This window comes from Neopelma chrysocephalum, unplaced genomic scaffold (assembly GCF_003984885.1).
Source record: "Neopelma chrysocephalum unplaced genomic scaffold, ASM398488v2 Primary Assembly neopelma1_24, whole genome shotgun sequence".
In the NCBI taxonomy this organism is placed as follows: Eukaryota; Metazoa; Chordata; class Aves; order Passeriformes; family Pipridae; genus Neopelma; species Neopelma chrysocephalum.
The window spans coordinates 50,364,920-50,378,935 of record NW_020897693.1 but is presented as its reverse complement, the minus strand read 5'-3'; the positions used below and the strand labels follow the sequence as shown (position 1 = coordinate 50,378,935).

The 14,016-nt window shown below is 41.9% G+C and overlaps 1 protein-coding gene across 3 annotated transcripts in view; it reads left to right on the top strand.

The window, feature by feature from the left end:
• Positions 1 to 14,016, top strand: part of BRF1 (BRF1, RNA polymerase III transcription initiation factor subunit) — a 175,741-nt gene that overhangs the window by 30,448 nt on the left and 131,277 nt on the right. The window contains exon 2 of one of the 3 annotated variants that reach the window (XM_027674143.1): positions 153 to 155. The exons of the other annotated variants lie outside the window; for them this stretch is intronic. The gene's annotated coding sequence lies outside the window, so the exon portion shown is untranslated. The remainder of the gene's footprint in view (positions 1 to 152; positions 156 to 14,016) is intronic. 3 annotated transcript variants of the gene reach the window in all.

Genomic DNA, 14,016 nt, shown 5'->3' with positions numbered 1-14,016 from the left:
TTACAGTGAGGATGGTGAGGCACTGACACAGGTTGCCCAAAGAACCTGTGGATGCCACATCCCTGGAAATGTTCAAGGCCAGACTGGACAGGGCTTTGAGCAGCCTGGTCTAGTGGAAGGTGTTCCTATCCTTGACAGGGGCTTGGAAATAGATGGTTTTTAAGGTCCCTTCCAATCCAAACCATTTTATGATTCTGTGATGATTCTACCATCTCAGACAAAGCATAAAAGTTGTGTGTTACTGATGAGCTGCTCTCAAGGCTTGTGGCTGCACTTCCTGCCAGGGCTTGTCTCACTTCTCTTTCTTGCTCTGGCTGATGCCTGTAGAAAACTGACTGCTTTGTCTTTTTTCCTTGGTTTCTGTCTCATCAAAAAAGAGCACTGGAAGTTGGTGCAAGGGGTGATGATGGGATGGATGGAAGATGTTGGATTTCCTTTTTCAACTGTCTCTGGCAACTTCATCCTCTGATATTTTACCTGAATTGTTACAAAAGAAAAAAGTAGATTTCTTCTAAACACAGAAAGATTGGGAAAATACTCTTACAGAGATAAAAAGTATAGAAAGTACAGCTCCAGCTGGTCCAGTTGAATCCAGTCTTCAGGCTGAGGGTTTTGTGTGTTCTGCCTTCTTATCCTACATTTGCTGTGGAGTGAAGAGAGTAAAGCAGACTTTATATGAAAAAGCAGTAAAACACTTAATAGCTCTTAATTTATCATTCCCTCCTCTCTAACTACCAGCCTCCATTTTAAATGTGAGATGAATCCTCAGTATTTGCTAATCCAAATTCATCCTCATTTTCAAAGGTGAGGATGAAGCTGTCTTCCTATCGTCAGCAAATCGGCAACTGTAAATGTGGGAGATTTTAGAGGGGTTGCCTTATTATTCTGAGCCCCATGCAGCTTGCCAAATCCAAGCAGGTGTTATGTTTGCTTACTTCCCTGGCCATGAAAGGCTCTCTGAGCACAGGGAAATAGCTAGAAATAAAATTATTGGATGTCAGCAGAAACCTTGTAAATGATTTCATAGCAGTACTAATGTGGGTGTATAGCTTTGCAAATACAGTCCTTTTCCACCTTAAAAAAATATTTCTGTGTCTCAAGGTTTCTTCTTTTTGGAAGGTGGGAGGTGGGGAAATAATTGGACGTATTTAGCTGCATGAAATCTTTGTTTTTAAGCTTAAGTACAGGGAAAATAATTTACAGGGTCGCTTAGTGATACCGTGGGAAAATGTATATCTTGAGACTATTCAAAGCCATCTCAAAGTAGATTTAGAAACTATGGTTCCTGACATGCACTAGAAGAAAAAAGTACTGCTTCTGGTGCAAGCTGAATCAGTCCTTGAGTGTGTCAAGAAAGAATACCACTTTTCAAGTGATTTTTGGAACAAATCCAGGGTGCTTGTGAGGTGACGTTTGTTGTCTGAGTGGTCTGTGTTATTCCAGCTGGCCCTATACTAAAAGTTAACTCTTGCTTGCTGCCAGCTTCTTTCTTGAGAGCAAATGGGCATCTCTAGCTTTGGTCAAAATAAAGTTGTTAGGCATCCTGTGGATCATAAACATACTTCTGTCTCTTTGTGTTCTCTGTCCATGGTGAGTCCACCATGCATTGATGGCAGATGGTCTCCTCAAGGGTAGTTTGCACCCTATTTCATAGCTGGGGGAACTGGGAATAGAGATAATGTTCGTTTTGCAGGATTGCAGTGGTGCTCAGATGCTCTTTTTGCCATTGACTGTAGACAGTTTTCCTACTGCATGTATGGGTAGTTTTGTTTCCCTCATCTCTGCTTCTTACTTTTTTTGATCCGACATGTACAACAAATTTCATTCCAACATCTTTGCAGTGTTTGACTCCAGCTTTAAGAAGAAAAGGAGGCTTGACGTTGATCAAGGTCTTTGACATAGAGGAAAAAAAAGCTTTGAGATTGTTTTGAATTTCTGAGAAACTCTGATTTGTTGTGCCAGCTAAGTCAAGTTGTGGGATTATGGTGACACTGAATATTAAATACCAAATTTAATATCCTAAGAAAACTTCAGCAGAAGTTAAAGAGGAGCATAAAGGAGTGTAAGAGGTGACAGGGAAGCAAGAATCAAGTTCTTCAAAGGGTACATTTGTAGTGGTTTGTCTCCTCTGCATTGCTCAGCAGAAGTCAAGAGCTGCCACCTGCCTCCGTGGTTCCAAGTGGGGAATTGTGTGTGGTTTTCCCCCTCCTCCAGGCACACTCGCTCACTCTTAAGCCAAGAAGGATCCTTATGTCAGATATCCATTCCTGATTTAATCTGTAGGAAGCATAAAAGGGAGACAACATAATAACAGCCACTTCCAACAAGATGCTGTTGAAGTTTGAGTGCTGTGATTTCAAAATGATAGCGGGCACCGTTACCAGAGGGTAAAACTGCAGTTGATTTGGGGCCCTCAGAAATGTTTGGCTGTGCCAAGTTCAGCTTCCCATCTATTAAGAAATGTGAACTCTGGTGTGTCCTGTTGCTATTGTAGCTGCTGGGGCCATGGATGTATGGAGGTAAGTTTATCTTGCACGAAGCCAGGCAGAATTTCATCAGCCTGTCTGCTTTTCCCAACACTTGAGTAAAATACAAAAGGTAGGAAGGGCCAGATTATAATTGCTTTGCAGAGGGAAAACAGGGTCCTTGAGGTTGATTAATGTAGCAGTAGAACTTCTGAGGCCTTCAGTGAGGAGCTGCTTGTAGCATAAACAGGTCTGAGGCAGGCAGTTGATTGAAGTGTTTGTTTATTTTTGTGGGTCTTAAAAAAGGTCAGTAAATAGAATTTGCTCCATGGACTCTGCTGAAGCAATATGTTAGTTAGGTTCGAGATGATGCTGATGTTATGTGATTCCTTAGGGCAGCTTCCTTGATTGCAGCTCCACCAAGTCACAGAAAAAAACACCCTCATTTTGGTGTTTACGGCACCTGCCTGATTGAAACTCTGAGGCAGGTAGTGTTTTATAGTCAGCTTATTTAGAAAGAAAGAAAAAAAAAAGATTTTTTTCCAAACACTGTCACTAATCAGAAAAATGCAATGAAATTGAGACCTGTCTGTAGTCAGACTTGGGCAATATTAAACTCAGATAGATCATTCTCTCAACTGGTCTCAGAACTATTTCTGGGATATGTTGCAATCAATACTCTTTCTTGTGTTGAACATCAGCGTCTGCTCTGTAAGAGCAGTGACGGTATCAGGGGAGAAGAATCCATGTTTCCTTTAATGAGATCCGTTAGGTTGCTGCATGGCAATTGTCACATAAATCCACTGATTTCTGTTTAAGTCTTTAGTCAGTATGTTCTCTGGTAGCTATTTTTCACCATACCGTATTACCTAGAGGAAAATGAATTAATAATGCATCTAGTCTTGGATACGTATGTTTAATGGATGATCTCACATCCTATCTTGGAGTCATACTGCACAGAAAAAGCCCTGTTGTAATTGATCTTTGAGGTTCAGCACATGAAGAAGAAAAAATGTAATTGTGCTTGCCTGAAATTTTCTTTAACTACTAAGGACTGGCACACTGGAGGCAAGTGGATCATCTAGAAGAGCCAAGGAAGTTGATATCTAAAGATTTGGCTATGGACAAAATTCCTCAGACTTTGTTGTGTGAACCAGTGTTGAGGGCTTTGGTGGTGTTTTTTCCTTTTTTTTCTTTTCTTTTTTTTTTTTTTGTTTTAGTTTGTTGGGTTTTTTTTGTTGTTGTTTTGTTTTGTTTGTTGTTTTGTTTTGTTTTGTTTTGTTTTTTTGGTTGGGATATGCCCTTAATGCAATATTTGATTTAGGAAAACTAGAATGGAGTGGTGACTATGGAAAAAAAAATTAAGAGGTGGGAGCTTGTGTGGGTGGGTTTTTTCTGTACAGGGCTGGCTGGTCTGTCTGACTGACAGTGGGTCTGTGGTGTTCTGCTGCCAAACTGAGCAGGATGAAGGCTGTGGTACCCAGTCAGCAGAGGTGAATCTTAGGGGAGGAAAGAGTTGGTGGGATTTTTTCCCCTGTTCTCTACACTCAGAATACAGAATGATTCTGTTGTGCAAAGCAGCCTCTCTCTTCAGATTACAGTTTTGCAAAAGTGTAAGAACTCCCTTTGACCTAGTAAATCATCTTAGCCCATTTTTCTTATATGGGATCACTCCATATCATGCATTTTTCTTGTGTTCTTCCATTCCTGGATTCATATGTTAAGCAGTGGGAGTTTCCACCAGTTCCCTTGGGAAACTATTATGAGGTCCAGTGAGTTTTGTTGTAAGGTCCTGTTAACATAGTGCTTACATTTTCCTTTAATTTCATGTTATTAGTCCTTAGGCATGAACTCATGTTTTTATCTATTTATGGCTTAAACTTCTATCATCTTCCAGAAATCTACTGATCTTGTGCTCTTCTCTTAACAAATTTGGAGATGGCTGCAAGTTCAGTCTCTGCATCTTTAAACACCCTCCCCCTATATCCTAGCTGTGCTCTCCATCTTTAATTCTAGGGTGATCAGGGTTCCTGAGGAGGAGAACAAAGCCTAGTGAGAATTCCTTCCTCCCAGAACAGTTGCTGATGGATGACATCCCATACGTAAAAAGTAGCTTCATACAAATGGAAGGGATCGCAAGCAAACAGATATTATCAATGTGTCAAATATTTTCCAAGAGGGCCGCATTGGCTCTATGGAAATACATAGATGGCACTGTAATTTTAATTCTTCACTAGAACAGTCTGTACATCTGACTTATATAAATGTTATTGTTTAAAGAAATATAAGGCTGTTCCTGAAATATGTGCATTCTCTCTTCAAACATAAATCTCCTTCCAACTTTAGGCTGAAGTAGATAGCACAAGAGACTGACTTGATAAATAGCATCACTGATTCACTACATTGTTTAGCTGAGATTTGTGGCAACCTTCACTTACTGGCGGTTTAAAAAGGAAGGAAATGCAAGGTTGAGGCTGAAGCCCTTTCCAAAATGTCCTCCATCATCTGTGGGCAGTACACAGGTGCAATTGCCGGGGCAGTTGTAGCTTTGATCTAAATAGGCCATTTGTGGTGGTAAAGGAGAGCAGCTCCTGCAGGATCACATTGCTTGCAGGATATCTGTGGCTGATGGACTCAGCCGCCGGGGACAAACTAAGGGCAGAATTTAATTCTTTAGCTGCGGCCCGGATAAAGACTGATGCTGTCTTACCTAACTGCCAGCTTTCTTATCCGTTTCTGTATAAAAGAAGAAGTATTTGACCACTCGTCAGCTTCATATAAAAATACCTTAAATAAGTATTAGCCTAATACAGTCTTTCTTGCTTTTGTAACAGCTCTGTGCCTCTCCCGGCTTGATTTTAATTCTTCTCCCTTTCTGCTTCCATTTTTAGATCATGTTTTATCTCTTATCCCTTTGATTTCTTTAATAACTCCCTCTTTTTCTTCACCCCCTCAACTACTTCTCTCTGCATCCTTTTTCCCTTGATGCCTTCTCACCATATTTCCATTTTTTGAGATGATTTAAGAAATTTGCCAATTAGTTGATATTTATGACATTTTTACTACTGAAATGATAGTGTCATCTTAGATTGCCCATTGGGTAAGGTCTGGATGGGGAGAGAGTGCACTTTATTATATTTGCATGGAGAACTAGAGGGGAAGGAAAAGAAAGAAAAAAACCCCCCAAAGCCCAAAAAACAAACTTCACAACCAAAATCAGAGTTCCAAAGTAGTTTTGGGCTCACAGGCCTTTTTCAGTCCTCAGGAAGCAGCAGAAACCTTAAGTCAAGTAGAGATTGAGAGCAGAGTGGGTATTAGCCTCTGTCCACAAGGTCCTTCCTGCCTGCACAGTTAGATGATGGAGAGTGGGAAATAACTTACCACAAACAGTTACATTTTGACAGAACAATTGGCCTGCAGAGGAGCAGGACTGAACTCTAGGGGAGGATAATTGTTCTGCACGTGTCTGAGGACAAGTAAATTCTTGGACATATTATAAAAGGTGAGTATTAAAGGTGGACAAGGAAAAGTAGGAAAGGTTCACAGGGATATACAGGGGCCTCTTGGCAGGAAAAGGGAAAGGCTGAACTGGCTTTTTTAGCAGGGAATTTGGATTAAACAGGAAGGAGTTTTTTGGGATTTTTTTAAACAATCTCAGTATGTGTGACCTTATCTAACAGTTGCTGCAGTGCAGCTGAGAAGTGGTAATTGTTCAGCTGCAGTAATTCAGTTACTTCTGCTCTTGTCCCTGTCCCTTGGCCTCAGTGGCAGCTCTGGCCAGGGGATCCCATCAGCTCCTGCATCTGCCTTGTCCATGTGAAGCACCTCGACTCCCACGGCTCCTGTCTGCTTCCATGGTGTCTGCAAGACTGAAAAATGGCTCCTGTCAGTTTTCACTCTTCTTTGCCTGGTGAGAGCCCAGATCTGCAGGGAAGGCGCAAGAACTTGCTGTCAGCGAGCAGATAACACTGTGCTGATTTATATGCTGCTCGCATCTGTAAAGTTTTCCATTGCAGCAGTGGATCCCTTTGTGCTCAGTCTTCATTTTTGTTTTGTTTTAAAGCTTTTGAGAACTTTTACCAATAGGCAGTGGATTTTTTTTCCCTATATTGTGCTGTATTCATGAATTTTTCTATCTGTGTAGATTGATGACAGTTGCTTGTTAGTTAAATGCTTTTTGCTTTGTAAAAGTATGAAATAAGTTCTATCTCTCTGATAATGCAGGTTTTTAAAGCTTTAAAGAAGTGATCTCTTCAAAGCTGTCAGATTATGTCATGAGCAAATCTTTTTTTTTCTTGCAGTGACGTAGAAATTATTTTGGGTGGTTAGAGGTAGTGCTTGGATCAGCAGTAATACTGTCTGACAGCAGAAATGTCCCATTTTTTGTTGTGACAAGAGTAACAATTGGTAATTGATAGGTGTTGGGGAATAAGCTTTACTTGTATATAGATACAGAAAAATCTCTAAGAATAACTGTCATTTAAAATGTAATTAAAAAAAAAAATTGCTGTCCAAATAATACAGAGGAAAATTAAAGCAAGGCCTAACTAGTGGTGCTTTCAGAAGGAAATCTTGCATGTCCAAAAGCTACCAACCACTACCTGAAAGTTCTTGGTATCTTAAATTTTTCTTTTCAATTCCCTTAATGTCAGACAGGTAAGGATTTTGCTACATTAATCATACATGTTCTCACACTTCTTGCCAGTAGCGCAGCTTTCCAGCTGTTTCAACTTTGAAACAGCTGCAAATCTTCTGCGAGTAAAAAAACTCAGTCGACTAAACTTTTGGATACAAAGAAGTCCGTATTTGCTTTCTCCCAAAATTAATCTGAAGCGACCTGAACCATTCTAATATACACATAACTGAGGAGCATGTTAGCATTTGTTTGAACTGCAGTAAGTCAGACTTCAGTGTAAGCTCGTTTGTATGGGAGGAGCAGCGAGGGCTGGGAGCAGTAGCAGGGAAGCAGGGGGAAGTGTAGGGATAGTGTGTACTTTTCTCTTTGACCCATTTAGGCTGCAGTCTTCCCATTTGCTTTAAGTCAATCCACGTGTGCTTGGCTGCTGACAGCATTTCTCCTCACCCCAGCCACATTCTGCTGCCAGTAGGGCTTGGGAGGCTGCGTGTTGAGTTATAGGAGGGAACTGGTCCAAATGGAAATTTAACTTTTTTTGTTGTTTGGATTGATTTTCAGCAGAGCAAATTCCCTCATCTGTATCCGCATGTGGCCATGTAAATGTCGAGTTGGAGGTGGGAACGCTGTCTGCAGGAACAGCTTGGGCTTTAGCTTGACTTAAAACAGTCGTGATCCAATTCCTTCAGATGCCAGTGAATCAACAGATTCGTGGGGTTTTCTTGCTTTTGTTTTTTTTTAATGTCAGCATTGGCTGTGGTTTTCCAGCATGACATCAGAAGTGAAGTTCAGTAAGGACCTTATGAGCAAGCAGTTCTTTAGCTGTGCTAAAAAGAATAATTGAGCAGGGCTAAGAAACAAGCAAGCTGCTGTCTTGAGGATGATGGAGAGGGAAAGAAAGGTTAGGTGCAGCCCTTGAATAAACTGTATGGCTTCTAGTCTGTTGTTGAAGTGGGAGTAGCAGTCAGATGGATAATGGGAAATGCCACCTGTGAGGGAAGCAGAATTCCAGGAACTGAACGCAGAAAGCCAGAGGAACCGCTTACGATGCCAAATTTTTCAGACTGGGTAAGACAAATTAATTCAAATGGCCAGTTGCTGTATATGATAAGAGGCTGTCCATGTGGGAGTGGTATCATAGGATCGGAGAATGGAAAACAAGCTTGAGGAGGGGGATGGGGGAAGTTATGTGGGCGCTTTGCAGGCCTGCTTTGGCATTAATTAATACCAGGGCCAATTTTGAGGGAACGAGTACTTAAAGAAGTACGGATAAGTGCTGAGAAGAGATGTTAACAGCAGATTTTCTAGGTGAAAGAAAAGTAGCCTGGTATCAAATATTTAAGAAGTGGTTGGAGCAGTGACCACTATCTGAATTTTTAAGCCATTAATCTTAAAGATGCATGGTCGATCTCTTTAGCTGAATGAGCGGATGAGCCTTTGACATGCAATGGAAGGGCTTTACCAGGAGAGATGGGGAGCTGCACCTGCTAGATGGGGCACTCTCATGGGAGGCAAAATGGATGGGTTGGATTGTTGTCAACAGGCAGGGAAATTGAATACAGGTCTCTGCACTGAGATAGTCTGGGTCTGGCCCTGCAGAGATAAAGTGGAGGCATCAATCCTTCAGTAAATAGGTCTGGATTAAGTCTTCTTTATTTCACGAGGTTATTTTTAACACAGATCAGTTTACTGGTTTGGTTTTCTGTCCATCGCCACAAACAAAAGTTGTGCTGGCGCAGCTGGTGGAATATCACAGGAAAAGGGCCTGGAACAATTTTATTCTGCTGAGATAGCAGGGAACAGAGCGTACCCTTGGGCAGTCCCTGGAGCAGGTCTGCCAGGTGACACAGGCACCGGGATGCATCAGTCGGAGAAGGGCCAAGTGTTCACAGGCTCCAGGTTGCTCAGCCTCGGGACTGGCACATCTCATGGAGGAACAGGGGAGTTCTTGTGTGGAAGAGCCTCAGTCTGGGGATGTGGGCTGCACCCACAATTAGATGGTGGCAAGATAGGGATTTGGAGCCAGGCTGAAGTTAGGCAGAGCCTGGGCATGAGGCCAACATGTTCATCACTTTCCTCATGGGCAATTAGGTGTTACTGGGAATAACTCTTAGCTATCCCTGATAAAATTAAAGTTGTTATTGTGCTGGCTCAGCACTGCTGCAATGTCCTGCTGTGCTGCTACTTTTACTGTTCATTGGCCTTTTTTCCTTACAGGCTCACAGGGATAAAGCTGCTCCTTGCTCCCGGTATTGTGTGTGTGGCTGGAAATGCTCAGTGTGATCCCTGCAGCCATCGCCTCGCTTCCCTTCCTGCCTCCCCACATCGCTTGGGCTTTAAATGTTTTCTTGTCTTTGATCATGGGACTCTGCCCTTGATTAGGCTGCTGGGACCAGCCTTCGTAAGAGTAGCTCCACTGATGTTCCTGGACTTTCCCTGTTGTGCCTTTGTTTGTTTGTTTTACTGATTTGTAATACAAATAACATAGAAGCCTGGCATGGAGCAAAGAGCAGGAAATTCATTCAGGCTTTGAGCTGGGACTTGCTGAAATTGAAAGATGTGACAAAGAATGCAGGGATGCTCACATATAAAAACTGCTCTTTTTTCCCTTTTTCAGGAGTTCTTTTGGGTAGCTTTTTCAAAGAAAGAAAAGGACTGAAAACCCAAATGCAGAATAAAATCTGCACATAAAATTCAGTTGGTAAAGTAATTCAAATGCTGGAAATAAATACCCAAGTGAAAACCATCCAAAACGTTTCCTTTAATAGAATCTAGTGTTTGTTACCATAACAATCCTTTTTGCAAAAAAAGGATTAGTGCTGTTAACATGACTCTGTTCCCTGATTCAGGTAGCGCTCGTTTCCAGGGCCCCTCGAGCAAATTGGAGAAAGGGGGGAAAATCCATATGCCTGGGTTTTGATGATGCAGTTTAGTGTCATAATAGCAATTCATTTAAGTTCTGGCTGCGTACTGCCTGTTATTCCCCTAGAAACTAATGCTCTGTACTGACAATGCTGCTATGAAATAGCAGCGTCACAGTCTCTGTCAGACTGAGGGAAGGGCTGCAGATGAGCAGGCAGAAGGCAGATAAGAGTAGCATAGAGCTGTAGCTGCTTAACATTACTGACTTTTAAGGGATCCAATAAAAAGGTATGATTCCTCTTCCATAGGGGAAAAGAACAAGATGTTTCTGTAGTAACGAGATCATAAAAAAAAGAAAATTGCTCGTAAAGAATGGGTCTGATTTTCCCTCTTTTTCTGTTTTGCTTCTATTATAACTTTAGCTGCGGTTTTGCTATCAACTGCCTCTTGTGTAGGCATTTAATGTTACCAAGATATTCTGCAAATCTGTTTTCGTGACAGTGATTTCTGACCTACACGTTTTGTTTTGTAATAACTACTGTTTCCTCTGTCAAAAGAATGGAAATTATATGAAATAAAAGGATAGTAGCTTTCAGTGGTCCTATCTGAACTTGTCACTTCAGGTCTGCTGTGCCAGTTCAAAGCAGTGAGGTTGGCATCAGATGAGAAGATGATGGTGTTTCTTTCAGCATGCTGGGAATAGATGGTTAGAAACACTTTTTTTTTTAGTAGGCTTGGAACTAAAAGCTGAAAAGGGCCTTTTGTTTTTTGATGCAGATTCAGGAGCGTGATAAACTTTACTACTTGGTAGCCTGGGAACTTGAATTTGTGTGTTGCTTACAGAAATACAAGCTTCTCTCTCTTTCTTTCTCTCTCACTTTTCCCCCTGCCTCCCCCTCCACCCCGATGGTATGATGAGCCTTTGAGAAATAAATGGGAATTGCGTGGTGTGTGTCCTGTACGTCACAAAATTTCTATAGTTTCTAGACTTTTATTCTTATGCTGTTTAAAGAAAAATTTATTACTGTTTTACTGGTGAGGGAAGGGGGAGAACTTTTGAAACCTCGCTGCTGAGCTTGTTCTGCCTTTTTAAACAGACACTGTTCCTTGTCCTTTTCCCAAAGACACTTAGACACCACTTTAATGCCATCACTAAATTGCAAGGCACCGTGAAGTGTAAGCTTTGACCTTAAAGGTGCTATTTCCTGTGGTTTAAAAAAAGAATCCCATGATCTGTCAAAAACCTTTAAGGCCCAAAAAGAGGCAACTCATATTGCAAGTCACTAATAAAAGATGCACCTAGTAAGAGATTTGTTTTATCCCTGTATATTTTGTCTTATTTGTTGTTCTTTTGCATAGCAGCTTGGAAAAAAATGCAATACCTAGTTCTGGCTGTTCCACACGATGATATTCCTTTTTAGTACTGAGAGAGTAGCTGCAAGGTTTTACAGCAGTGTCACATCCAAACTTTTTTAAAAGCTGTTCTACTGGATGAAATGGATAAGGAAGTCAGGAAGCTGTGGTCCTCAGTGTTCTATAACCCAGAGCGTGGCAGGGTTTAAAGGTGTGTTCTTCTCCATGCAGTAGAAGTTCGTTGGAGTTTGTAACACTGCGATGGAATCTGGTGAAAAGCGAGTGGAGCAGATTGCTAATAAATTGCATTGTAACGTTGGATATTCCCGCTGTTTTGGCTGAGATCATGGGATCATAAGGCTTGTTGCTCCCTGGCAGTGAGCTGGACCCGCTCCCTGCTCACTGGCACCATATGGTCAGACTGGCAGTGAGGGCATCAGCTGGCCGTGGGGGCTGGTTGGAGCCACACTGGTCATCAGAGCAAAGGCTGGAGGCAGTCGGGAGATAAACAGCAAGTGGAAGGTTATGAAATGCCACCCAGCTAGCGAGGAGCAGTGGGAGTGGGAGGACGTTCAAGGGCTGATCGACATAATGCAGTGCTGTAGGTCTGCTGGAGGGAATTGCTCATCTTCCCAGCCCTGGAGCTTGCAGCTGCTCCGCAGCTCCTCCCTGCACTGACCCCAGTGCTATGGGAGCAGCATCCCAATGCTTAGCAAGGCTTTTGGAAGTTACGAGAACTTCTCATGTTCAGGACTGGCAGTATGAGTGAATATTTGGTCTCTGTTGATGTTTGTCAACAGTAACTGGAGCACTGGATAGATTTGTTTTGATCAGTTGTTTTCGTAAGCCCAGTTCCTCTGTGTATGAACGGCTGCCCTTCAGATACCAACTGATTAAATCACTGTACTTACAGTTAAAGAAAATACTATGGAGATGAGTTTTTCAGATCTGGAAATGTCAGATTGGTGAGATTGGCAGAAAAGGTGGGAAGTCACAGAATTACATACTTTTGGGTGTCACCTGACTGGGATGAGGGCAGTCTATAGTGGTTTGGTGCCATTCTGCAGTACTGGGGTTACAGCCATCTAGCTGGTACCTGCCTTTTCTTGGACTCTGTGAAGTAGCTTCCTGAATCTGGGAGGGAACCAGTAGGAGTGCAAGGTATCTCGTGTTCTCTGCGGAGAAATCTGGAGGCACGATTGCTAATGCTAACTTTTCCAGCTATTTTTTGTCAGTGTTACATAAGATACCAGAAAAATAGAATTTCGTTGTCGTGTTAAATTCAGGGGGTGGAGGTGGTGATGGGGAAACAACAAAGCTTTTGATCTTTCTTTAGTAAATAGGAGACTGGTTACAGAATGTAAATGTTTATCTTAGGTGATGCTGTAAGTAGTACATTTCTTTCTCTCTGCTCACAGATGAGGACAGAACCAAGTTAGTCATCAAGATGCACATAATTTTTAGGATGCTTCTTGTCCTGCATGAAGTTGTTCATTTTGGGGATAAGTAGCAGTGTAACAGTTGTCTTCTTGTTCCACGAACTGTATCACTGACATAATACCACAAAGCAGCTTGAGGGAGTCCTAGCACAGAGAGTTAAAGCCTTCACTGGTCTGCTGAGAGTTGAGTAAAACATTGTAAGAGGTAGCATTTCCTAAGTGGACAAGTACCTTTCTGTGCACTTAGATCTCTTTTGTCAGTAGACAGTGACTGGTCACCCCTAAAGTAATTCTATTTTAAAATATTGATGGTGGATGATGAGCTCAGCTAAAAATGCATAGATTACCCAAACAAGCATACTGTTTACTTAGGATGAATTATGATGAATTAATTATTAATTATATTTCAACATCTGAAATTAAGAAAAGGCTAAATACTCAGAATATTAATGGTAGCTTGGGAATGGGACCAACTCAGTGGTGAAAATAGCTTATGAAAGATATGAATTTCAGGTATCTTCCCTTTTTTCCTCTTATGGTATGCTCTTTATTTCTGAAGTGCCCTTTGAGGCGAAGCCCTGAATGAGAGCAGTGTTCTGGGAGAGGGATTACCTGGTAATGCGGATGGGCCAGGGGAGTGCTGGGGAAGAAAGCTCATGGATGCCTGTCCTGTTCTTACTCTGCGTCTCCAGCTCACTGGGCTGTTCTCTCGTGTGCACCAAGAGCAACATCAGCTGCTGCTGTGCTAGTGGCCTGGGAAGCTTCCTCATGTCTCTTCTTGTTTGGTGGTCTTTGCCAACCTGGTCCTTGTGGAGCCAGGTGGGCCTTGCATCCCAGTTCCATCTTTAGCCCAAGAAGTATTCAGGAGTGCATGTGGCTCTTCCTTGGCATAGGAGCCACTCTTCTATTTATGTTTTTTCAAAAGCTTTACTTAAATGCAAAATTTGGACAACACTTGAAACTGCTGAAATTTTTTCTCGTTATCATCTGCCTTTGTGATTTTTGGGACAGTGAATTAGACTATCTTACTTGAAGGGAATGCTATGTACTGGCTGCTCCAGAGATTCCAATCTGGATCTCTTTATGGCTGAGAGCGAGACACATAGGCATGTCTGTTTATTTTTTTGAATGGTTGTACATCTGCATGTAGTGCCTAAAATCTACAGATGGCTGTTCTTGGTGTCTCCATCTCAGCAGCCACGCACAGCAAAATACAACCAGATAAAATACGATAAGAGGATAATAGGATAAAACCAGGTAAAAT